The sequence below is a fragment of the Ochotona princeps genome, chromosome 9 (assembly GCF_030435755.1).
Source record: "Ochotona princeps isolate mOchPri1 chromosome 9, mOchPri1.hap1, whole genome shotgun sequence".
Classification (NCBI taxonomy): Eukaryota; Metazoa; Chordata; class Mammalia; order Lagomorpha; family Ochotonidae; genus Ochotona; species Ochotona princeps.
The window spans coordinates 69,912,886-69,939,974 of NC_080840.1; positions in this window are offsets into that span (position 1 = coordinate 69,912,886).

Below are 27,089 nucleotides of genomic sequence, written 5' to 3' on the forward strand. Positions count from 1 at the left end.
AGATAATCTCTTTAGTAAAATATTGCATCCTATTTGCTAAGGGTATGATGTAAATTAACATGTTTTCTTTGGTAAAAGGAGGGAACATGAAAGGACTTTATTTCTAAAACTATAGAAACAAATATTAAGGTTAATTAAAGTAGGTCTAGTTGTTTCTTTCCAGAGTACCCATCCACCAACCCATCCACACATTATTTCCACAAACATGTCAAATTTAAGAACAGCACACATAAGACCTGGAAAAGGGGGTAAGCCCAGTAACTGAGCTTCAGGGGCTCCCCTGCTGGGCCACTGATTCCATTGGGGAGTGTGAGAGATGGGACTGGAGTTAGACCAGGCTAGGCAGGGCTTCAAAACCCATTGCCCAGCATGTGAGCTGGGTTACAGTGAGAGCCAGGCTAGGCTAAGCAACCATATTCACTGGTGAAGGCGTGTGTCAGAGTAAGAAGTTCCAACTGCTCAGATTTGCTGCAGCATCAGCTAGCAGAAGCTGGGACTGGGGGCAAGTCCTGTCAGGCTTGGCATAGGACCACCTGGGAAGTGTAAAATCTAGGGCTTGTGGTGGGCTTCGTAGGGAAATTGTGGGCAACCCACTGATGGGCTTCATCTCTCATTGGTTAGTATGTAAGCTGGGGATGGGCATGGCAGGACAGGTGGTGACATCCGCTGGCAAGAGTGAAGTCTCCAGCCTTCACTAGTGGGGTTAGTTGGGCTGAGCTAGTCTTCAATGCACAATGATGTATATGAGGTCCAAATGGGATGAGGGCCAGACCAGACCAGCTTGATGAAAATACCAGCTTGTACAGGAACCAGGGTGTTGGGGTCAAGTGTGTTGGGGGGTTTTGGTGGATTTCTTCCACTAGGCTCATGTTTCCACTGGTGTGTGTGAGGGTATAGTGTGTGGTAGGCCACAGCATTCATTGGTTTGCACATGATATGGGGCTGGGACAGAGTTGATCAAGTGACTGGAACCACCAGCATGTGTAGGCTGATGTGGGTAATGGACTAAACCAGACCCCATACTGGTTGGCACACAAAGGAATCAGGTTAGAGTCACCACTGGCAAGGTTTCTCTGGGGATGCTCTCCAACAATTGTATCACTAGACTCAGAATTCCAACCATGATGAAATCACAGGATCTGTGATCTGACTGTGGGGTACATGTGTCAGAATTGGGTCGCCAAGGTTGCTGAAACCTGTGCAATTGATGGCATGCTCAGATGCTCATGTGAGACATAACAGCCTGTTCACTGAGGCTTGCAGAGGACATCTGCAGAGGACAGGATGGCAGAACAAATTTGAGAGCTCTCCTGGTCAAGCTTTCACAGTGAGTATCTGGGGAAGTTAGGCTGTGAAGGCCAATGGATGTTGGTAGGATTACCTCTTTCTTGGAACAACAAAATCAAAGGCAGCGCAGAGCTATCAAAACCACATTAGCAGCATCCTCAGAGCATGCTCCATATCAGGGACCCTGGAGTGACATGGGGTGACCGTCCCCCATATGAATGCAGTTGGGCTGCTAGGAGTGGTCCTCTCCTCTTCTCTTCACACTTTCCCCAGATACAGGAAGAAAGAAGGAGATTTGAGGCAGTTGTTTCGTCCACTTTCCCCCATTGTTCCACTCTCCCCACACTAATCGGTGGTCTACTTTGACATGCATTCTTACAACTATGTAAACACCATAAAAAATAAAATGAATTTATTATTTAAAACAATCTTATTATAATCAAAACAATTTTGATAAAAAGGCTGTATTCAACAGTCAAAATTTGGTTTCTTTATTTGACTGTTTGCCATATTATTCATAAGGCATGGAGCTGGTTCTGTTTCCTCACAAACTTCAACTATGCTTTCAAACCATCAACTTCAGATGGTCACCTTGGCTGCTACCACATCACGGTCAATACGACAGGCAGAAGAGGAAGAATTGATCCTTTCACTTAGTGCAGTCTAGAATTGTCCATCTGTGAAATAGGAACCATAATAGGATTTAATTCTTACAAATTCTTGGGATCTCTGGAAAGAAATATATCAATGTAAAGTGAGTAAATGCTGAAGATAAGAATAGTAAAGAGAAAGTGCAGTAATGTGACTGTAATTAATGTGAAAGAATATCAAAAAGTTCATTGAAAAATGAAAATAATGTAAATTTTGCTGCAAAACGTCTGAAATCCACACATAGTTTCATATAGTAAACTTCATCTTCATGAACTTTTAGAAGCACATTTGTGTTTCATTGCATACTTTAAGATATGTGAGAGGTTTATCTCATTTGTTCTTATAATGAACACAATACAAACTGAGGTGATGGTTATCAGTTAGGTCAAGATTATTATTTTATATTAGTTTATATGTTTAACATGTCATAATTCTTTAAGTCTTTGTCAGACAAACCTCAAGTAAAAGTGAAAAATCTATCCTCAGTACACATTCCTTTATTTTTCAGCTAACTTTTATTTTAGAATATGTTTCAAATTCCACAAAGTCTGGGAAAATAGCCCAGTTTCCTTGATCTCTACATCTTTCATCACTAAAATCATTATAATGTTGCAGTATATTTATCATAAATAAGATATTCATGTTGGTGCATCACTACGTCCTGAAAACCATGTTTTCTGCTCTTTATTTTCTTTCAGTACCCAGATCTAATTTAAACTGATTTAGAATATGACCTGCCCTCTTTTAGTAAAAATCAGTCCATTGATTCATAAATTATGATATGAAAGTTCTTATTGTGAATCGTTCTGTATTTTATTTTTTAAAGATATTTATTTCCATTGCAATGGCAGATTTACAGAGAGAAGAGACACATAGCTTCCATTCACTGGTCCACCTCCCATATGGCCTCAACGTCCAGTGGTGAGCAGATCTAAAGCCAGGAGCCATGAGTTTCTTCTAGATCTTTCATCAGGATGCAAGATTCCAAGGTTTTAGGTCATCCTCAGCTGCTTTTCCAGGTTATAAGTGAGGAACTAGATGAGAAATTCAGCAGCAAGGACATGAACTGATGACCACCTTGGGAGCCGACAAAAGCAGTTAGAGGATTACCCAATAGAGTCATCACGCCAGTTCCTTTTCTGAATTTACTATTTCAAACTTTTTTCCTTCTTTGAAATCCCCAACTTTTGGCTTTGTGCACCTTATGGTGTTTACTCTGCTCAAGCACATTTAACACTACTCTTTCCTGCAGGATTCATTCAGCCTTGTTGTATTTACCTGCATTCAACCAACAGAACCAATTACTCATTTCACTTAGCTGCTTCTTTTTCGTCCTGTGACAGAATTCAGAGCCCAAAAAATCAAGGAGGATATCTCAGTGTATTATCTTAGGACTAGTATGGCAGTTTAAGATGTGGGTTTAAATCCAGGATCTGTTAATCATTATTATCAGTACTAGTATTTTATTTCCTAGACAGAGTATTCAATTGGCTTAATTTCTTCATCTGCAAAATATAGGTAAAAGTAACAATGCCTATCTCATGTTATTTTTAGAAGAAGTAATGTAATGAACTTAGGTTTCTTGGCTCAGGATAAGTGCTGTGATGAAGGTAATGGGTACAGGAGAAAGGAATGTGAAGGGAGGTGAGACAGTTTGCATGGTTGTTTTCTAAAAGATTTATTTATTTTCAATGGAAATATAAATTTACAGAAAGTAAGAGAGACAGAGAAATATCCCATTTGCTGGTTGACTCCCCAAATACTGTAACAACTAGAGTTTTGATAATCATAAGCAAGGAGCCTAAGCTTCTTCCGGGTCTCCCATACAGCTATTGGGCTCCAAGGCTTTGGGCCATCCTTCGCTGCTTTCCCAGGGAACTGGACAGGAAGTGGAGCAGTCAGGATATGAACTGATGTTCGAATGGGATGCCTGCTCTTACATGGGGAAGATTACCCAGTTGAGCCATCAGGCAGGCCTCTGTTTTCAGGACTTTTTTTCTCAAACTTTCTCTTGAAGTTTTGTGTTCCAAATTTTGAAATACCTTATAGTATCATTCATTATCAAATATGCACTGCAGAGTTGCATAAAACAAAGTCCAGGACCCAGCACGATAGCCTGGCAGCTAAGGTCCTCTCCTTGAAAAGCACCAACATCACATATGGGAAGCAGCCCCACTTCCCATCCAGCTCCCTGCTTGTGGCCTGGTAGGGCAGTCAAGGACAGCCCAAGGCCTTGGGACCCTGCATCATCGTGGGAGGCCTGGAGGAGGCTCTAGGCTCCTGGCATCGGATCAGCTCAGCTCTGGCCATTGTGGTCACTTGGGGGCGGGGAGGGGCGGTGAATCTACGAACAGATGATCTTCCTCTCTGTATATCTGACTTTCCAAGAAAAGTAAATTAAAAATAAAAATGTCCATCAAGGTTTTTGTTAAGCCATGCATTTGATGATTTTAGAGTTGTCACTAAGAGAATAAAAAATCTAAGTGAGATAATGAGCCTCATGTTTCTGCATGAAACCATACTTCAAAGATTGAAGTCCAAAATATCTTTAAAAAAAAAAAATCAAATTATGCCCATCGTTGAATCAATCCTGAATTAAACATGAAAACTCTATTCTGTACATGTTTAGCTTGCCAAATTATGCAAAAATGCATACCTCCCACACCTAACCCATCTAAAACTTTAGAGTTGTGTAGACGTGTTCACAAGTAACCACTATTTCCTTTTCATTGAATTTTTGCTTCAGCAAGGTAAAGATTAATATATATACACACACATCCCATTCTTCACTTTTAGAGTTAGCAAGTGGATGATTAGACTGAACCAACATCCTACCTTCCCCTTTCCGCCTTCCTCACCCACGTCACACCTGAACACACTGGTACTCCCAAAAGAACAAGCACAAAAGGACAATTATCACATTTCAATTCCGCATTCCTCCTCATTTTTCAGCTAGATCTACACACATAAACGAGTCGGCCTGCCCACATGCCATATGTTAAGCCATCCTGGCTTGCACAAACTGGAGTGTTTGGTGGAACTTGTAGATGTGCATTTATAAGCTTTGCAGATTTGCATGGCACTGCAAAGTTTCTTGGGATTTCCCTTGCATTTTCATCACGGTGGGAATGCGGCTACAATCCTTTGTCATATCTCACAATTCAAGGGCAAATAAATGTCTTTGCTATTTTGGATCCATTATTTGGATATAGAGAAGTTATCTCTGTGAGTACAACACCATCCTTGTGGCTTTTTTATCTAGTTCTTTGAACAGTTCCTTGCTCAGCCTCAAGCACACATTTATTCTGGTTCAGTGGTATTATCCTCCCTTCATGAAGCCTTCTCACATCCTCTGCACCATCTGTTCGGGGTGTATATTCACTACAGCTTTGCTACCAGGAGAAAAGTGTTCAGTTGGAGTTATTTCTTTTCTTGATAAATGCATTCTCATAACTTTAAAATTTTGGATTTCTGATTATATATTACCTGTTCGAAAATAATAATGCTTTGAAAAAGCTTCAGGGTTAAAGAAATAAGATGGGCAGCATCTACTTTTGGTTCCAGGTATGTATGTTTCCAGGAAGTATTGATACTGACAGTTATGATAAACTGTCCTATTGTTTCCAGCTTAGCATGCATACTCATTAATCAGCTGGCACTATAATAGTACTTCTAATAATAAAGTTCTTGATGATGAAAAATAGATTTGTTTCCAAATAGGCTATTAAAGACATGAATAGTGTGTTTTAGTTTATCTGTTAAAGATCAAGTGGTATCTGTGATCCACAACAATCTCAGATTTCTTGTATTTAATTTAAGTAAATACAGTTTATCAAATAACAATCACTTATTTCTTTGGAGATTCCACCATCTAATTGAATCTTATAAATTTTATCCAATCAAATTTGGTTACCCAGGCAACTCCCATTCTCCCATGACAAGGCTAGAGACACCTTCATGTACACACCCACGGTTGAAATAAAATATTGTATGTGTAAATTATTTGGCAAGCTATAGAGTTAATATGTTTCAAAATCATTAGAATCACACACTGGCAGATATTTAGTCACTGGCTCTCAAAGATAGAATAGGAACAACAACAACAATAAAATCCTCTGATTTAGTGGATGTTAGGGTATTTGTGGCTACATACAGCAAAGAAATCTCACTTGAAGTTACAGAAAATACAGGTGTGATAATATTCACTGAGGATATCCTGCTATGGGAAAGTGCAGAGGGAGTGTAGCTCCAGAGGAGTGAGATAGCTGGCATACATTTTCTTTATAACATGCACAAATATTATAAAAAATAGTCCAAAACAGGAAAGACTTCAGAAATTAAGATACCTAGTAATATTACTTCCCATTCAATCACCATTGTCATAAATATGTCACTATCCAATTTCCATAGCTATATTCATACACCAATTCACATAAAATGCACTTCCTAGAAATATTATATTGCAGTAACACTGATTTATAACTTCCACTTTTGTATTCTGAAAATTTTATAGAAATAAAAAGATTTGTTCCATGTATCATCTATTTATGTATTATAGTCCTTTAGATGGGTGAATCATAATTTTCTCATATCACTCCCTTTTTATTCATGACAGACAATTTGATTTTTCTTGTTTTCATGAAAACACAACCAATAAATAGTCCCAACTTTGTCTATAATTTGTGTGGTTTCTTTGGAAAATTTTCTAGAGGATACATCACAAATATTTTAAGATTAAAAATGTAATAACAAATTCACTTATTAAAATGTGAATAATTGTTTTAATATTAGGAGAATGTGAAAGTGTTTATTTAACACAATCTCACCAGAATGATGCATTATTAGAGCATCTACTTCATTATTCCTAATTTTATCATGGAGGCATTGGGTTAATCATATTTCTGTGTAGAAATCTTCTGTTTAGTGTGGAATTAGCATGCAGTCATATACCAGAAAGTCCAATTTTAAAGATTCCACATACACCGTCAATGATTCTTGGACCTTAATAAAAAATAAAGATTATGCTTACCACTAATTTTTGGGAGCGTAATTCTCCCAAGGTTTTTCCCATTTCTGCATGTCTTGTGAGCTATTTTGTCTGGACTATGTTTTCACAGATACTTATAAGAAGAACAACCATTAATCAAAGATATGGTCTTCCTCTGGGACACAGGGGTCATTTTGGAGCAATCCAGGATAATAAAGATATATTTCTCCATGTGACAAGGTTGAGCAAGTCGGCCAGTAGCTGCTTTAAAGTATTGGAGTTTCCAAGTGTTTTCCCCATTGTGACACAAACCAGTGCACGCACTGGATCCTCCTGGTTCTTTGTACTCCCACAGAAAATGAGGAGCAAATGGAAAGGATTCAAACACAAAAGTCATGGTGTCTGCTTTTCTGTGAACAACACATTTCTTTTTCTTTGTTTCAACTATCTGGTTATGTCTTAGGCCAACGATTTAGGTGAAATCTCAGGCCCGTCTGTGATCTTTATGGAGTTGCATGTTTCAAATCTTAACAGATCTTCTTGAACAAATATATACACATCTACCTCAAAAAAAATTAACAATACAGCTCTATGCTAACCAAACAGCTATTTCATTCCTTGAGAGAAGCAGACGTAGTAAGAAATAGTCAAAAGAATTCAAAGTAATAGGTGAAAACATGAACCATGGATAAATTCTTAGTCAAAGTCAGAATATTTGAAATTTTCTGCCAAGTAACACAAACTACAAGTCCCTTAACACCAGGATGTCTCAACTCTTTAAGAACACAGATGAAAATAAGTTAATTAAACCTATGATGATTACTCACACAAAAAAGGTAATCTTAGGAATATAAACAATGATAGACTTTAAAATGCATTATTATTTATTTCATTACACAAATAAAACTGTACGAATTAAATAACCAGACACCTGACAGGCAATTAGAGAAACACACGCTAATATATAAATATCTAGGAGATTGGATTTCTTAGCCAAAGCTGGTTTTAATTCACCATGATGGAGTTAGTGTAAATAAGTGGGTGCTTTTTTTAGCATTTTAATAAAGAATACTGCACTTTTGTCTCTGCTACTGTACATGAACTATTAGCAAACACTCTTCTGCCTTTCATCCTGAAATAAGTAAGTTTCTTAATATTATTAAAAACTTCTTTTGGTTTATTTATTTGATGTTTTTGAATTTGTTGCTCATTTGTAAAAGAAACTCATTGTCAAAAAGTATATAAGCCGACAAATGATAAACTCTATTAAATTTAACATTGTAATCACTATGGACCCAGTGTGACAGCTTAGTGGTAACCTAGCCTTGCTTGCCTGGGATCCTATATAGGTTCTGGTTCAAATCCATGCTTCTCCACGTCCCATCCTGCTGTCTGATTGTGACCTGGGAAAGCAATTGGGGACAGCCCAAAGCCTTATGACCCAGGACCCCATGGGAGAACCAGAAGAGGCTCCAGGCTCCTGATTTCATATCGACTCAGCTTGGGGAGTGAACCAGCAGATGGAAAATCTACTTCTCTGTTTCTCCTCCTGTCTGTATATCTGATTTTCCAAAGAAAAATTAAATAAATCTTCAAAAAAAAATAGATCATGTTTGGGCTTACATAATTTATGTTACAGTCTGTTCCCTGAATTAACTTAGGAATACAAGGACAAATATAAATGAGTAATAAGCTCCATTTTCACTATTTAATTTAGGATACCATTTTTGTGTTTTTATGGTTTATTAATAAAATATATACAAAAAACACTGTAGTTTACAATCTGATATCCATCCGTAAAGCCACTAGAAAAATCCTTGTGCATGTATTTGGAAGACCTGGTTCTGGTTTCTATGTGGCAATTGCATTTGAATGTTTTTATTTCCTTTAAAATTTAAGGATTTATCAATTTGAAAGATCTAGGTAGATCCTCCTTTCATCTGCTGGTTCACTTGCCGAATGACTAAGATTTGGCCAGGTTGAAGCCAGGAGGCTGGAATTTCATTCAAGTCCCCACATTGCTCGCCAGATCAAAGTACTTGGAAAATCTGCTATTTCCCTGGAAGTATCAGAAGGGACCCAGATTGCAAGCGTAACATTCAACATCTGATCCGGCACTCACATGGGATGCCAGTATCACGGGTATCAGCATAATCCACTGCACCACAATGCCAGGCCTTTATTTAAAGCTGTATAGGAATAATTTTGGTGATTACTAACATTTTAGGTCATAGCACTATTTGAAAACATGCATAAAGTCCTAGGGTTTCACCAAGGATCAATAAATGTTAACAATGTATGTGTAAGTCGCAATAAACCATCCTAAACCCATAAGCCTAGTACTAAGAAATCCTGAGCTAGATGATCCTTAAGGCCCGATGGGACGTGATATCAAAACACAGCAGGTAAACTTCAGTTTACAATGCCAGCATTCCTTAATGCAATGTTGGTTCAAGACCAATCTATTCTGCCTCCAACCCAGGTTTTGGCTATGATGCTTGCGAAGATAGACAAACACAGCATTAGTACAAGCACCCTGAGGCGCATGTGGGGGACCATGATGCAATTCTCGGCTCACAACTGTAGCCTGGTCCAGGTCTGGCTGTAGTAGCTTAAGTGGGGAATGAAACAACAAATTGAAGATTCTCTCCCTCTCTAATTGTCCCTTATTTCCTCCCTCTTTGACCTTTTATGTTACTCTACCTGCCAAATTGAATTTCTTATAAATGGTCCTAAGTGTAGGACTTACATCTAACCTATTACATTTTAAAATATTAAACCAGCATAATTTGTGATAATGAGAATCATTTCTATATACTTGTCACTACGATTAAATTATTGAAGATAAATATAAACTGTGCATCTTCTTTTACAATGACAATGTAAAAAAAAAGATGTATGTCCGTGTAGAATTATAACCCTTTGTGGGTTTATATTTATATATTTATATATTTGTGGGTAATAAAGGGATGAAATTTTGTGATCTTAGAAGAATGGACAAATAATCCTCCTCCATGGGATTAGCCAATTCCCAGGGAGCTGGCAGTTGATCCGGACCACGAAGAAATAATGGATGCTTGGTGGTGATTACTAATAGGAATATTCCAAATGGAGTGTAAAACACAGAGCAGGGATAAGACAGGCAAGCTTGGGAAACTTATAATATGATGAGTTATTCAGTCTACAACAAATGCTCAAAGCTTAAGCAATGCCAAATCGTAGGAAACACAGATTGTAATTTACAAGATACATGCTAGTGATTTTAATTATTTTTCCAGACAAAATGGAACACCAGCAAAGATACCAAGGAGTACAATATCTTAGAGCTTTGCTCTAGTATGAATTCTGTATCAGCCACCGCTTTCACCATTGTTGTGGATATTATGTAATATGTCTGAATCTGTTTCTTCAAGTGTGAAAGTGAAATATGAATTAATTCTATGACAGAGACAAGACATATGTCAAATTTAACATATGTCAAATCATGACATTAAAATAGCCTCAATAGTTTTCCTACGTGAAAAATTGTGTGAAACATTACTGAGATGAAACATAAATGGATTTTCAATTCAATTGCACATACAGATAGGTCTTTGAATTCAAGTAAAATAAAGTCCACTAGAGTTCTTAAAAAATTAATGGTGCACATGAGTGAAGTCTGGACTGTTTTTTCATAATGTTGTAACTTTTTCTTAACAAAACCATTTCATAAAAGAGAACATTCTATGCTCTGGCCATGCTACATAGTATTTATACACAATGTGTTCAACAAGCATGGCCATCTGTCCAAAAAAAAACGACTCCGACTTTAGGAAAAGAACATATATATATCTGCTATCAAATCTGCAGTCAAAAATTAAACTCTACATAAAGTTTACTGGAGTAGGGAAACTATAAGATGTGAACCTATGATTTTAGAGTTTCTAGAAAAAGACTTTGACTGCAAATGTTGTTTCTGCTTTAATAATGTTAACTGCTTTCTGATACATCAGAAATGATTTTTTATATTGTAGAATTTAGAAGAGTATATGTTTGCACTATAATGAGAATTCAGGCCAGGATAGCAAACAACTTAACTTTATGAAATATCTGTTTCTTTTATATTTCATCATTATGTTTCAAAATGTTATCAACACCTGGGAGCACCATGTTTATCCCCCTGCACAGGTTGGCGTGAAAGTATAATTGATGCATTTGATCACTTCAGAGATGAACACAAGAATAAAAAGAAAGATATAGCCAGAGTTAGATATGCACTGCATGGAGCAGTGTGGTGATAAGCTGCCACCTGCATCACCAACATTTGTATCAGAATGCGTATTTAAATCCCCGCTACCTGTTGACGGATCTGGGAGAGCTGCAGAACAAATTCTAAATATGTCAGTTCCTGCCACCTGCATGGGAGAGCTGCACAGAATTCCTTGGATCCGGATGTGAGCCCCACTCAACCTTGGCTGATAGTGCAGTTGGGACAGCTAACATCCACCCTTTTCCCATAGTGCAATTGGGACAGCTAACATCCACCCTTTTCCCTCCCTCCCTGTACCTCTCTCTTGGTCGCCATCTCCTGCTCTCTTCATCACCCTGCCATTCAAATAAACTGAAACAAAAAATGTACTTTAAAATGCTACCTTTCAGATGTATGTATTTTAATGAACAAAAGTTAATTTTCATCAATAAGAATTATCTTTCATCAGGTCTGCCAGTAACTTTTGTTTCTTCACTGTGAACAGAAATAACCTAAGCACTTCAGAAAAAAATAGTGGTCTCCGGTTTCTGCTCGACCTATCTGCCATCCCTTTGGTTTATTATTGTCAGACCAGACATGGTCTCACCAAGAAGCCATTGAACTTACCAGGACAATAGGATGCTGGACTTTATGATTGGTCAAAACCTCCAATGAAAGAATCTCAACTGAATTTGAACTGTGGAAATGCAACAAGGTGGAGCAATCTGCCGTGGTTGGGGGAGGCTTTGGGGAGGGGCAGGGGGAATTCCAGTGCATTCAAAAAAAATGTGTCACATAATGCAATGAAATTAATGAATAAATAAATTTAAAAAAAGCATTACACCTGCTCAGATGAACATGTAACAATCAACTCTTCCATGCTCATATTGATCACTGTCTTGTAGAAAAATCAAGCGTACTTAGTTGTCTGAGTTTACTCAGTTTTGTGTAATGAAATAGTATTATCCAAATATCACTCTTTTTTTCTTATAGAGAGAATGTTAAGGTTGAAAGTGAAAAAATGCCTTAAAACTAGATATGATCATTTGAAACTATAGTGTATACTCCAAAGAAGTAGAAAATTATTACTTTTGTATTTATTTTTACCATTTCGGAATTTGAATTCAGTTTCGAAGGGAAAACCTCAGTGTTACCGCATGTCTGTAAATCTTGAGATCCTGGAAATCTGATGAAGAAGTATGTGAAGATGTACTTGCTCGTGACACTTCCTGCACTTTTGTCTTCCTCTAGAGTTAGCAATACAGGGCAGAACAATGAATCTTTCATAAGTTAGCCCTGTAGAGCCAAATACCTGTCACAATGAAAGTGCTAGTGGAAAAATCTGTTCTGGAAGTGAAAGTTCCCAATAGCTTGACAATGCTAAACAAGGGAAGAATCATCTATTTCCCACATGTGATGAGTGGCTAGACATAAGCGCTGGTACCATTTTTGTCATGAATGGTGAGTTTTGGTTATGCTATGTTTACAAAGAAATCTGGTACAGAGACCACAAATGTTTCTGACAAATCTGCAAGTGGAATGATTTGAACAACCAATTAGATTAAAATTATTTCCTTTAGTTTGCTTTAAGTTTATAAATTCTTACTTTGTTGGCGTATCTTATACTTCCTCTTATGAACTGTGATAGAAAAATAGATTGTTTTGTGAGTTCCTTAAATCAAGTAGCAAGAAGGAACCAAGCTCAAGTCTCCATTAGAGTACCGATGAAGTTTTAAGCCTTTTGGTGTTTCTTCCTTCCTCATATATATATTAAAAAGTTGCATAAATTTCTTTCCACAGATAAAATTCTATTAGCAAGAGAACTTATTGCTTACAAAAAATGCAACCAAATTACATTTTCATTGTTGTTCTAATAGGAATTTATGTGTTAGTTAATATCTCCATGGGGTTTTGGAGACATGGAACTTCCTGCTGACATAGTATAATTGGGGAGCCCCAAACTGCATCTGAGAAGCCTAGTTATTCAGAGATAGAAACAATCTGACAATTTGCAATAAATTTCTGGTCTGCACATTTATGAATCATTTCTACTTCTAAGAAGATATGAATATCTAGGTAAATGTCCATATAGCTTTAATCAAGGTATGAATATGGTTTAATTTAAAAAATATGGATAACTATTTAAAGTGGCTGCATCAATAAAGCAAAAAGATACATTTTAAGGGATATAAATATAATGAAATCCTGACATTTGCTTCTACAGGAAGTCAACATTACATCATTGAAGGGGCAAGAGGAAAGTACACGTGTATAAATAAGACTAGCATTTGTGAGAACATAAAAGACAAAAAAGTGGCATAAATCATGTACACTTGTGTTTTATGAAATAAACTTAATGTGTGCCATATGGAGACATCCTGCATCATTTTATGAAAAAGATCACTTAGTATCTTTTTTGGAATAAAGTCCATATTCTTATGGAAGCAAATGTCTTTGTAAGAACTTGTTATAATTTTTCCAGAAAGAATTTTATTGATAGAATTTTAAAAGTAGCACTTTTATATTAAAGATTTAATGAAATTTTTGGTATCTCTTTTTGTATATTATCATGCTATTGAAAACAGAGTTGTAGGTAAGAGAAGTGGGAGTAGCAATACCAGCTTTGCAGCACTTGTGCCTGCTGATTTTCATATTGTATCTATTCTTAATCAATTTTGCTAAACTAAGATAATAGTATTAACCCCCCTTCTCTCCTGTGCCTCAGTCACATTTGGCTACACAGCTACATATTATTAGGCATCACCACTCTTGGCACACTGCTTTAATGATCTGTTATGTATTGCCCCAGTGGCTGGAAGTTCTGTCTTCCAGAGGCACCCTAATGCCAAATGAACCATCTTTACAAGTAGTTGTGTGGCTTGTGCTGCCCTATTATGTTCTTCTTGCAAAATCGTCTCTGTATGTGGGTGTATTTGCGTGTGCACTAATTGTTCACTTGTGTGGTAATAGCTGGTTTGCTTCATAAGCATTCACCAAAGCTTCATTTTCTATCATTTACAACCATGAATTTCCCCTTTCACCAAATTAATTTCCTCTCTTTGCTTGTACTCTCTGTTTGGTATTCAAATATTTTAGCAGAGTTGAGTGTTGCAATAAAATATTTTGCTTGTGGGATGATTCTGAGTTAATGTGACACTAAAGTCATACTTTAACTTCATTTTTTTATAATGGCATCTTAAGAATAAAATTTGTTACAACTATTATCATTATTCACCTTATAGAAAATAAATTATGTCAATGAAGAAAACATCCTGTAACAATGAAAGTTAAAAATACAGAAATGTGGGGTAAATACTGTGACACAGCAGGGTAGCTGCTTCCTGGGTCAGATGCATCTAGTATCAGACTTCTAGTTTGAGTCTTGACTACTAGGCTTCCCAGCCAACTACCTACTGACACCCTGTCATTTACATGGGAAACTCAAATGGATGTCAGGGCTCTTGGGTTCAGCCCTGCCTTGAGTCAGCTGTTACAATGTCCAGCACATTTCCATTTACCTCTTCTTCACCAGAAGTGGCTGCATCTTTGTAGCTGTCTGTCCTAAGCTGTCCTGTGTCTACCCCAAAAATAAAAATGATCAAACCTCATAAAGGAAGAAAGGGATTTAATACTGAAGGATAAAGAGGATTATCTGCCACAAACCCATGTACTTCATGTGTGTATAGGACAAGATAAAGAAAATCTGTGACTATTCAGTGCAAAGAATGAAACAAAATATTTAGCATCATTTTATTGTTACACATTATATTGATAGATAGCTTAATACTATCAAATATGTAGAGAAATGCTTAAATCATATCTATATGTATCTCTATCTCTATCTCTATCTCTATCTCTATCTCTATCTCTATCTCTATCTCTATCTATCTATATAAAGAGACAGACACCGATCTTCCATCCTCTGGTTCACTACCCAAATGCCCACAATAGTTAAGACTGGACTAAGCTGAAACCAGGAACTTGGAATTCCATTAAGGTCTCCAATCTGGGTGGCAAGACCACAAGCACTTGAGCCATGTTCCACTGCTTTCCCATGTACAATAGCAGACGACTGGGTCAGGAGTAGACTAGGTAGAACTTGGACTGGTACTTTTATATGTGCACAACTTCAGTCCCTTGAACTCATGACTTTTCAGGAGAGATTGACCGGTCCTTATTAGAAAATTATACTACTGTTACTAAAAGAAAGCTGACTATTTTCCATTATTTTTGGTGGTTACCATATAATCCTCAATTTTTGCAATTTAAAGTTAACAATTATCCCGTTATTGAACAATACTCTAAATAGCCTGAGTGTATCTGGGTACTTCGTGTCCTGTCACATCACCTATAGTTTGGGTCATTTGAGGCCTCATTTGTGCTGGCTAGTCAAGATAGTTTACTGAAACAATTTCCAGTTCTCACTGTTTGTCAGCTGATAGCTTAACAGGGGCTATTGATCACATACACTCAGCACATTCTACATGCAATTCCATGTTCCTTGAGCATGCGCAGCAGGAAGCTTGGTTAAACATGAAAGTAAAGCTTTTGTCTTCTTAAGGTTTTTGTTTTAAAAATCCTATAAAAAAGGGGGGCTGGCGATAGCGTAGTGGTTAAGGTCCTCTCCCTGAACGCACCAGGATCCCATATAGTCCCCTGTTCTAATCCCGGCTGACCTGCTTCTCACCCAGCTCTCTGCCTCTGGCCTGGGAAAGCAGTAGAGGACAGCCCAAAGCCTTGGGACTCTGCACCCACATGGAAGACCCAGAAGAGACTTTTGGCTCCTGGCTTCAGATTGGCTCGGTTCCAGCCATTGCGGCTGATTGGGGGTGAACCGTTGGACAGAAGATCTTCCTCTCTGTCTCTCCTTCTCTCTGTATATCTGAATTTCCTAAATAAATAAATCTTTAAAAAAATTACTATGACATTATGTCTTTCGCATCCTTTTGAATAAACCCAATGACATGGCTATCCTACACTGAAAGTCTGTTGATGACTTTGGAGAAATAAGAAAGGGTATGTTTTACCTTTTGATGTAATCAGAGATAAGTGCATAAAGGAGGGAGAAAAATGGCCCCAGTTTAACCTTGAAATCTTTATACAAATTATATGCTATGGTAAAAATAATATGAGTGGTACACAATGCCAACCAATCACTGATAAATCTAAATTTTATTTTCCTCTTACTGGAAAATATGCTCGAAAGATCAGCATATCGGAAGTACTTTTCATATGTTCCTTTTATGATGTTCCACACTGAAAGATAATCATATTTTATACTTAATCAAGTAAGTAAGTTCTGTAAAGATAAGAAAACTTCAGTCTAGTTCCTAAAATATTTTCTTTTTTCTTCATTCAATAAGCGTTAGCTGGTGGCTTCCATGATGCAGAAACATGTTACATGTGAGGCTTATACAGTTAAATCATGCTGGGCATCCAGAATTTGTTATCTACTTACAGTAGACATTGATTACACATTACAGTAGAAAATGCGCAGGTATTGAGAACAGATGGACACTGACTTGTAAAGACTTACAACAAGATTGCATGGAGCCAGCGTAGAGGTTAACAGGCTGATCCTCTGCCTGTCAGCAATGGCATCACATATCGGTTCTGGTTTTCTGGTTGGTGGCTCAGCTGTTCCACTCTCTCCATCTAATTCACTGCTGAATGGTCTGGGAAAGTAGCAGAGGATGGTCAAAGTCTTTCAGACCTTGTACCCATGTGGGGAGCCTAGAAGAAGCTCTTGACTCCCAGCTTTGAACCATGTTTACAGCCGTTTGGGAAGTGAACCAGCAAACAGAAGATACATTTTTGCCTCTGTCTTTCTGACTTTGTAACTCTGACTTTCCATGTAAAAACTGAATAAATCTTTTTTAAAAATGAGACTAAATAAACAGTGTCTTGAATTTTTATTCATTTTTATGATACTGAACTAATGATGAAACAGTAAAGGTAATTTCTTTGAAACACACATTTAAGTAAAGGCATATTGATACTGTGACATTTAGAGCTAATTCTAACATTTTAAAAATTCTCTTGAGGGAAAGTTTCATATCATTTGAAGCTTGTGGAAACATGGGTTCACATTTTTCCCTAGCAATATACTATTTGAAAGAAATAAACCTATCCCTCATGGTCCAAAATCCTTAAGTTTTTGCATTATTAGTTACAAAGTATTTTTAAATATCTGGCTAATTTTCCAAGTAGAAATAATCTGTCAACCAAAATACTCAGTCATATATCCTGAATACCATTGCATAAACTTGTTATTTAGTGTCAGGAAAAAATAAAAAAATTTAAGAATGATCAATGCAATAATTTGTACTGCATCTGAATTAACATAAAATTACTCTCGCATGGTATTTAGCATAAGTGGGAATTTCCAAAAAAGAGGAAGAAAAATATATTTATTGGAGATTACAGTAAAAATGAAAGAAAAATCCTGAAAGGAAAAACAATTTATTCAGCTCCATATCCTAAAAGATGCCAGTTTTCAGTGCCAGATAATTTTACCTGTTTCATGCAGTGTGTAAATGCAATGGCATGGAGGTAACTTTAATTGATTTTGCTTTTTAAATGACCATTGGTGTTATTTACATCTGTGTTTTCAAGTAAAGGACTATAAATTACAGAGTCAATATTCAATTTTCAAGAGAAGATAAACTCATTTGACTTAAAGTTCCGTGAAGCCTGTAGTTTTAGTGTAAAACAAATTTTGTCTTTAAACTTGGGACATATGGTAGAATTTTCCAGTCATGTATCACATACATATTATATAGATATGTTTAGGCTAACAACAGTTCTCTATAGCTTTTCCTCTTTTCCACTTAGCAAGTTTGCTCAGGAATACTGTATTGTTTCACAACCAAATATTGAATCATCCCAAATCTTTTCCTTAACACTCTTTTATCATTAAAGGGACTCATTATTTAGTTTCTCCACTCTCATCACTTTTCCTCACTCAGAATACAGTGGATTCCTTCTCTTGCCACAAATTTTTGCCTTTCTTCAACTGTATTCCTACTGCATCTAAACAATGCTACTCTGAGTCATATATCAACCAAATAAACTATTCAGAACCCAGTGCTTTAAGATTTATTTCTTCATTGATAGTAGTATAACCCAGTATAATTTTTGCCTCTCAGACCCAAGGTTCTCTGTTTGAAATCAAACAGAATAAATGGGTTCCTTCTTCCAGGATATCATACTAGGAAGACTAGAACTTTGGAATAAGACTATTTTAATTCTATTGCCTCTTTTGCAGACCTAAGAAAGGGTAAAATAAAAAACATTTAGAAAGTGTTTCAATTTAGTTTTTGTGGAAAGTAATGAGTGCATTAGCACATATGGCTATTGTGCAGGTAAGTGATTGCTAGGATCTTACCAAAACTCAAGGTAATCTGAAACTAAAATGTTATTTTTGTGTCTGTGGAATACTTTGAATCTATTGTAAACACAATTTAATTTACCATCTCCTAACCAAACGTTCTTGAGTTCATCGATTATTTCCAATATTGTAGTCTGTAGAACTGTTAAATATTCCTTATCTGCTAATATCTTACTTGAATTCTGATGTTTGAAATGTTTGTGTCACTTTTCTTTCCTTGACGAAACAAATAAGCAACCACAAACATTGTGTTAAAACAACACAAGCATTTGAGACGTCACACTATGACATGTGTCTCACATGTATAAAATCAAATGGTAGACATGAATATATTCATTTATGGAGGCCCAACAGGGGAATTCACTGTCTGGTCTTTTTCCTTCTCTCAAAACTGCTGAAATCCTAATCTCATGATTTCCTCCTATCTCCCAAGCCAGTGATGGCTCTTCAAGCCTCACTGGGAACAACACCTCTGTCATCATTGTTGCCTCCTTCTGCAGTCATTTAAAGGCCACTGTATTCACACTGGACTCAAGTGGATAAACCATGATGATCTCCTGCTCTTTAGGTTCAAATTTCTCTTTAGTTATAAATTTATGAATTCAAATAAATTAACTGCTTCTAAACTGCAATAGTGAGGACAGATATTATGTTATAGGAAATTCTGCATGAGGTGCCTGTATTCTGTATCAAAGTGTCAATTTCAGTTCTTATTACTCCATTTTAAATCTAGCTCCATATGAAGACTTCTTAAAATAGCAAATACCAGCACAAGAGTTTGGGTTCCACATGCACATGTGGGAGACCAGGATGGGAGTTCCTAACTTTGCCTTCAGCCTCCCAAGCCCTGTAATGTTGCAGTCATTTAGGAAGTAAACCAGGACAGATTCATATTCTCTCTCTCTCTCTCTCTCTTTCCCCATCACTTTCAAATTAGAAAACAAACCTCACACTCTCTCTCCTTTCTTCCCCCCAAATGTAACGCTGGTGCATGGTCATAAAGGCTTTGCCTTTTAGGGAAACTATGCAAATGCCATATCCTCTGAGCATTGCCACACAGGTAATGGATCCTCAAAACTCCAGCTGTCCCTGTGCAAGTGAATCCTTTGTTGGACACAGCTTATACAGCAGCCCTCATGCATTGCAATTGGTGCCTGTGTCTCTCGTGCTACACTCATGCAGCAATGGGTCCCCTCATTTACATCATTGTGATCCTTCACAAGGTGGTTCAGTATCTACATGGAATACCTCAAGCTCCAGGAATTTGTATTCTTCAAATGTTGGTGGTAGATAGCCTGGGGCTTGGCTCCTGATCGCTGTACATTTTGACATATTTTTATATTTGCCAAAAATTGGTGTCTTTGCCTTCCAGAGTGATAGCCATGCCAGCTCAAGCCTGCCCATGCCTGCTATTACTTAGGATAACCAATGAGCATGGCTATAACAGAGCCAGAGATGTAAAGAAGAGCCATACAAGACATACCAACATTCCTCACACATAGCAATGTCTACATCTGAAATCACTCCGCAATTTCAGGTATTGAACTCAAAGTCTACAATGGACTTGACAGCTTTGATGATGTCTGAATAAACACTTACATCACTTTTCCCAGTTTTTTGATGGTGAATCCTGGCCCCCATATAGATGGTTAACTGATTTAATTATTGGAAGATCAGTTAAACAAACCTTTCTGTTCTCTTCCAAACATGCTTTCTCAATACTTTCAATATAAACAGACCAGAAATTTTTCAAATCTGAAATTATGCCTCTTTTTCTTTGTATGATTGTTTTCATTAGTCAGAGACCTCCAGGAAAAAAAATATATTTATTTATATTATATATTCATATATTATATATGTAATATAATTATAATATGTTATATTATATTTATAATATACTATATTATAATATATTATATATATAAAGCTCATCAAAATTCTTATTATAGAATGAATAAATTTCACAATTGTTAATTTCAAAATAAAATAATTTTAACTCTAGTTTTATAAATTCTTAAAATATGCTCCCTCTCTGTGCATGTGTAACTTGTTTTGTAGATCAGCTGATTAGAAACTGTGAACACCAGTATATACAAGCATGCATCATCTGCAAACTATACACCCAGGAAAGCTTATGTTGTGCAAAATTCTAAGAGCCAAGCCACTGGAGGTGTATTGGTGTGTATTCAAATGCCTGAGGGCAGAGTAATTCTCTGAGGGTTGGAGACGTACTCCAGGCAACCACTGCTAGAGAAGACCAAGTTCCAGCTCAAGCAAGACTCAGTTCTCTTTTCCATTAAGTTGCTTTTTTTTTTCCAACTCAGACTCTCTTCAGTGTATTAAGTGATGCACACCTACATTGAAGAGGCTGCTCTTCCTTACTCATAGACTAATTCCCACTGGAAATATCCTTACAGAAAAACCAAGATATTAATCTTTACCAGCTATTTGAGTCCTTTAAGCCCTGTCAAATTAGTGTATGAAATAAATCATCAGAAACATTTCTAATGAAAATGTCATAAGGTGTTCATATACTTTTTCAGAGGAAGTTAGTTGCATTTTAGACTTAAAGTACACTGAGAAATACTATGCTAACTTAGATTTCCCAGTACAAATTTGAACATAGTGTTATTCTGTGCATAACCTCGTAGTGAATTAGACAAAAGTTATTAAGCTTAAATTTAATGTTTGCTGGACTTTTCTGTTGCTAATTTCTGAAATTACATAATTTCCATATCTAGAGAAAAGGCTGGAGAGTAGAATAATTATATATATTCCATATATATAACTATATATAAAAATATATGTAAATTCAATATATAATTTATATTTATATATATATATATATAAATCCCATTATTGACCTTGATCTAATTGAATAGTTTCAGATGCCACAGAACAAATGCAATGTGAATTTGAAAAACAAAGCCACAAATTCCTGTGTAGTTGATTTTGGACAGACAGAAGAAGATATCATATAAATAGGTAGGATCATTCTGAAGTTTCAGAATGTGTACTGTAACAAATGTCTCAGGAAGCATAATTTTGGAATATATCAATGTAAGGAAGATTGTCTGGAAAAGGCCTAATTAGTGTAAGGAACATGAAATGGGAAGGATAAGGCAGCCTTAATACTGCTGGAGAGATGCACAGCATCCTGGCATACATCTGGAAGGAAAATGGGAAAAGAAAGTAGTATAATTTAGTTGGGCACTGACAGTGGCTGAATTCCATGGCATGTAAACTACATCTTAATAAAGCTTTCAGCAGAAAATTAAATTTCAGATTTATGACATAATACTGTTTTCTTTTATAATAGCATTCTTTACTTCTGCAACCATACTATTTTTGTAAGCAGTAAATTGTGACCATGAGGGATTACTGGCTTGTGTCATTATGAGATTCTCTAGGGACATGGCAGAGGTCTCTGTCACTTACCCAATCAAAACCAATATTTGTTTGCATAATTAAGTTTAAGAAATCCAGGGCTATCACCAAATGTAAAAGAGACCCCACTTTCCTGTAATAGCAGTCTTGAAACTTAAAGATTTCAGAAAAGATCATCTATTATTCATTCACCAACTCATCATACATGGCAATTGGGTTCTATGCATCAATCAACCAATTTTTTTTTAAAGATTTATTTGTTTTATTGGAAAGGCAGATATACAGAGAGGAGGAGAGACAGAGAGAAAGTTCTTCTGTGGGATGATTTACTCCCCAAGTGGCCGCAACAGCCGGTGCTGCGCCAATCCGAAGCCAGGTTCCCAAGGCGTTGGGCTGTCCTCAACTGCTTTCCCAGGCCACAAGCAGGGAGCTGGATGGGAAGTGGAGCTGCCAGGATTAGAACCAGCGCCCATATTGGGATCCTGGCTTGTTCAAGATGAGGACCTTAACCAATTTTTAAAAGCAAAGTGTGCATAGTTTAAATCTGCCTACAGTGCCAAAATCTCACATCGACATTGATTGAAGTCCTGGCTGTTCCACTTCTCATCCAGCTCTCTACTGATGTACTTGGGAAAGCAGCAGAGGATGGTCTAAGTCTTTGTGCCCCTGTATCTTCATGAGAGATATGGAATAACCTCCAGACTTCCAGCTTTGGGCTAGCCCAGCTCCAGCTGTTAAAGCCACTGGGGAAGTAAGCTAGTAGATTGCAGATTCTGTCTCTTTTTTCTTCTAACTTTGCGCTTGGAATAAAAATTTAAAAAAAAAAAAAAAACTTTAAAAACAGAAACCAACAGAGTAGCCAGCATGTCAGGCATTGCTGGTTGTTACGCTAGAAGGAAAATAAGATCGACTAAATCCTACTTCAGTTTGTAAGACTTTCATTCAGAAGTGACACATACCACTTTCTCTCGAATCCTTTATCCAAAAGATGACATCAAGCCACCCCTAGTACAGGGGCCACCAAAATGTCAATGTGCTCTATACCCAATAAGTAGATAATGAAAAATATTCTGCCAAGTACACTAATATTTATCACTAATTTGATGAAAATAATCTGCTGTATTTTTAACAGTGTTCAGCTTGTACACCCAAGTCCTGAATGCTATCCCTTCCCTTGGGGAATCAACTTATCAAGTGTACCAGGATTTGTGGTTAAGATGGATTTCTGCTCTTTTATTAGATGATTTTATATGACCACAGCCAAGGAACTTTGTAAATGTAATTAAAGTGTCAAGGTCATTGATTTTGAGGGCAACAGGGAGATGACCCTTGCTGGTCCTGACCTAATCGATCAAGCCTTTTTAAAGGAGAGAATACTCCTGAATGAAGAGCCCTTTTCTGCTAATTCTTATAACTAAAGTTACAATGAGAGTTAACAAAACGGGGAAAACCTGTGGTCATCCTGTGGCAGTAGAACTGATACCTCAGGTGATAAGCAAGAAGACAAGTACTTCAGTACTATAACTGCCAGAATGCCAACTGTCTAATAAACACATTAAGAAAAGGAAATTGAGCATCATATCAGGTGACAATATGGCTCAGATAATACAGTGATTTCAGCCGGAGCTCTGAGCACCCAGTTATGTTAACCCCAGCACCCTTAGCCATGGGAACTGTGAGATTAAAAATGTGTTATCACAAATGGCAAGCATGTAAAAATTTCTTACAGATCATAGAAAATAAATGCTGTTGCAAAAACAAAACAAAACAAAACAAAACAAAACAAACAAAGCAACCAACAAACAACAAAAGCAAGCCAGGCTGCTGCTGCTATGGTTCAATTGGTTAATCCTCCATGCACTCGGACCAGGATCCCATATGGACCTCAGTTCTAGTTATGATGCTCCAAGACCTCTGATGCAGCTCCCTGCTAATGGTCCACAAAGCAGTGAGAGATCGTTCAAGTCCTTGGGACCTTGTGAATGCAAAGATCATGAGAGAAGCTCCTAGTTCCCACTTTCATATTGGGTCATGTTTTTCCATTGCAGACATTCAGGGAGTGAAACAGCAGATGGAAGATCCTCTCTCCATCTCTCATTCTCTCTGTAGATCTTCCTTTCTAATAAAAACAAATAAGTAGTTTTCAAAAGCAACAAGCCCATGATATTTTAAAAACCAACCACAGAAACTACAAATGCAATGCTTTAGTTTTGATTTAAAAACTAATATATATATGCACATATGCATATATATTTCCTTAACAAATGAAGTTAACTCTATTTTATGCATATCTGTAATCTTATCTTCATAATATCATCAAGGTAGCTATGATTACCATTTATATAATTAGAAAAACGGGTGATTGGTTTTTGCTTTAGATTTTATTTTATGCACATCTGAATTTGCTAGTATCTATTATATTTTCCTTTTAAAATATTTGTTATATTTTTACTTGAAAGGGAGAGTTAAAGAGAGAAGGAAAGACAAAGAGAGAAGTGTTTGATCTGCTCGGTCACCCTCCAAATCACTTCAATCATCATAGCTGAGCCAACCCAAAATCAGAATCTAGGAGCTTCTTCCAGGTGTCCCACATGGGTACAGGACTGCAAGAACTTGGGCCATCCTCTGTTGCTTTCCAAAACCATAAGTAGGGAACAAAATTGGAAGTAGAACAGCTGTTACTAAAGACAGAAGTTTAGCCTATTATAGCATGGCATAGGCCCAGAACAGGTACTACTTTTTATTAAACATGAATTAGTAAATGATATTTTTAGTTAAAAATCGCTGCATAAATTTGCAGAATAGACAGAAACTGTCCTTCAAAAGCCACACACGCAACCACAAACTTAATATGACTCAACAATGAAACGAGACCACAAAATAAATTAGCCATCTTCATCTAATGTAATAATCTTTGTATTATTGAACTAAATAGTCTGACACAGATCATCAAATTCTTTTTTCTTCTATTTTATTTACTTAGCAAAATTACTCTTTCAGTCTTACTTAGACTAATATGTTCTTGTGAGTCCTAGCCAGAATTATGCCGTTTAAAATGACACATACAACCACTTCCATGCCTAGAATTTTTCTTAGATTCTGTCCCCCTCTGCCAACTGGCAGGTGACAATGCACATCGTGAGAGTAGAACTTGGAGGGCAGAGCTTGGCTGAATCTGGGTCTCCGATACACTGTTGGAGTTCTGCCCTCCCTGCCTATTCCCATGCATCTGAAACTTTAGACAGTCACATGAATGACATGCGTATTCACATTGGGGATGTGATTAAATATTAGGACTATTACAACAGTTAATTGAGCACTTACTCCATTCTAGACAATCTGCTGAGATTCTGACTACATTATTGGTGACTTGATTGTCATCCAGATTTTATATGTGATGAAACCAAATGTCAGGAAATTTTAATCATCTCAGATTGCCATTCCAGCTATTAATTTCCAGACAAGGACTATAACCCAGGTCTTTGTAAATCCAAATCTGTTTACACACTGTCCCTATAAAATTTGCATAATTTAAGAAGAATTAGCATAAACGTTATTAGTTGATGAATATTTAGTAAAGAACCAGAAACTGTTCAAGCATTTTCTGGCTAGAAATACTTTATGAAACTGATAAAATTGACCTGAAATGTTCATAGGCTGCTATTTGAGTGGGAACAGAGTTGTTTGCATTAGAAATTCAAGACACGTCTCTCCAACAGTAGGGTACATAAGCTTCACTTACTGAATCTTACATTCATTCAGCCAGCATTGTACTAGCCGTAAATGCTGAGGCCTTCTACCAGATGCAGAAGATACCAAAACAAATAAGCCCTAATTTGTCACACTAGTTGCTTACATTTTTCAAAGATCCTTTAAAAAAAGACTTATTTATTTCTTAGTGGTTCACTCCCCAAGCGGCTACAATGGCTAGAGATGAGCTGATCCGAAGCCACGAGCCAGGAGCTTTGGGCCATCCTTGACTGCTTTCCCAGGGCACATATAGAGTTGGATGGGAAGTAGAGCAGCCGAGAAATGAGCCAGCACCCAAACGGGACCCTAGTGCATGTAAGGTGAGAATTTTAGCCACTAGGCTGCCACATAGGGCCCAGTAGCTTACGTTTTAAAAGGTTAAACAACATACAAAACATGTATCTACAACACAGAACAATGCATCCACAATATAGAAAAATATTTGTAACAACTGCAAAAATAGAAATAGACTGACCCTATTTGATTTTTTTTTAATTGAGAATTTCTTTTTCGGTTTTATTATTATGAAGTAGTTTAGTTGGTTATTTTTCTCATGGCATATACAAGTTGTGAGTGACAAGGCCCAATCCCGTTTTCTTGGCAGAAGGCGAACAGCCATAGTTACCAACGAATCACACACGTGGCGCTGGTCAGTCCCAGGCACTGAAGTGAATGATTTCTTGGTAGTCTTCAACTGCTTTCTAAAGGAATTAGTGGGTCAAATCATTTTTTAAAATGCCAGCTAAGCCTTAGTGAAAGGTCACTGTTAGCCAGCTAGGAGTTATAATTCTAATTTTGGAAGATTTCTAATTGAACTTTTCTTGGCTATGGTTTGATGTCATCTGGGAGCAAGAATTTTGGGTTCTGAAAGCCCGCTATGGATTTTGGAGACAACATAAATAAGCCCATGAATATGCCAATTAGGTTGTATCAATTTCTTCAACGCAGTCCTGGTGTGCTGGGTCAGTGGAACTCCATGATGGGGGATGGGTAGAGGATGGGAAGTGATCCAGGTTATATGTGACTATGCGTGGTCCTGGATAGTTCCACTCCAGGAATTGTTTTTCTGTTTTGATCACTCACTAGTGTGAATGATCGTATGGCCAGTCTCATTTTTTTGAGCAGGAAGCAAGGCTTTGAAAGCAGAGTAAGGCCCTATTTGATTTTGTGAGAAATAACATTCTAAAATCATGCTATGTGGAATAGTGACTGGCTAATGATTTTTTTCTAGCCCATAATGAGCAAGGCAGCAAACATAGACTAACTTTTGAAAATGTAATTTAACAGTGGCTTGCACTGATTTAAACCCTTCTTCTGGTGTTAATATACTAATTTTCATGACACAATGTGCTCGTAGCTGGTGGCTTGTTTCTTATTGTATAGTGTTTAGTGTGAACAGATTGACTTTG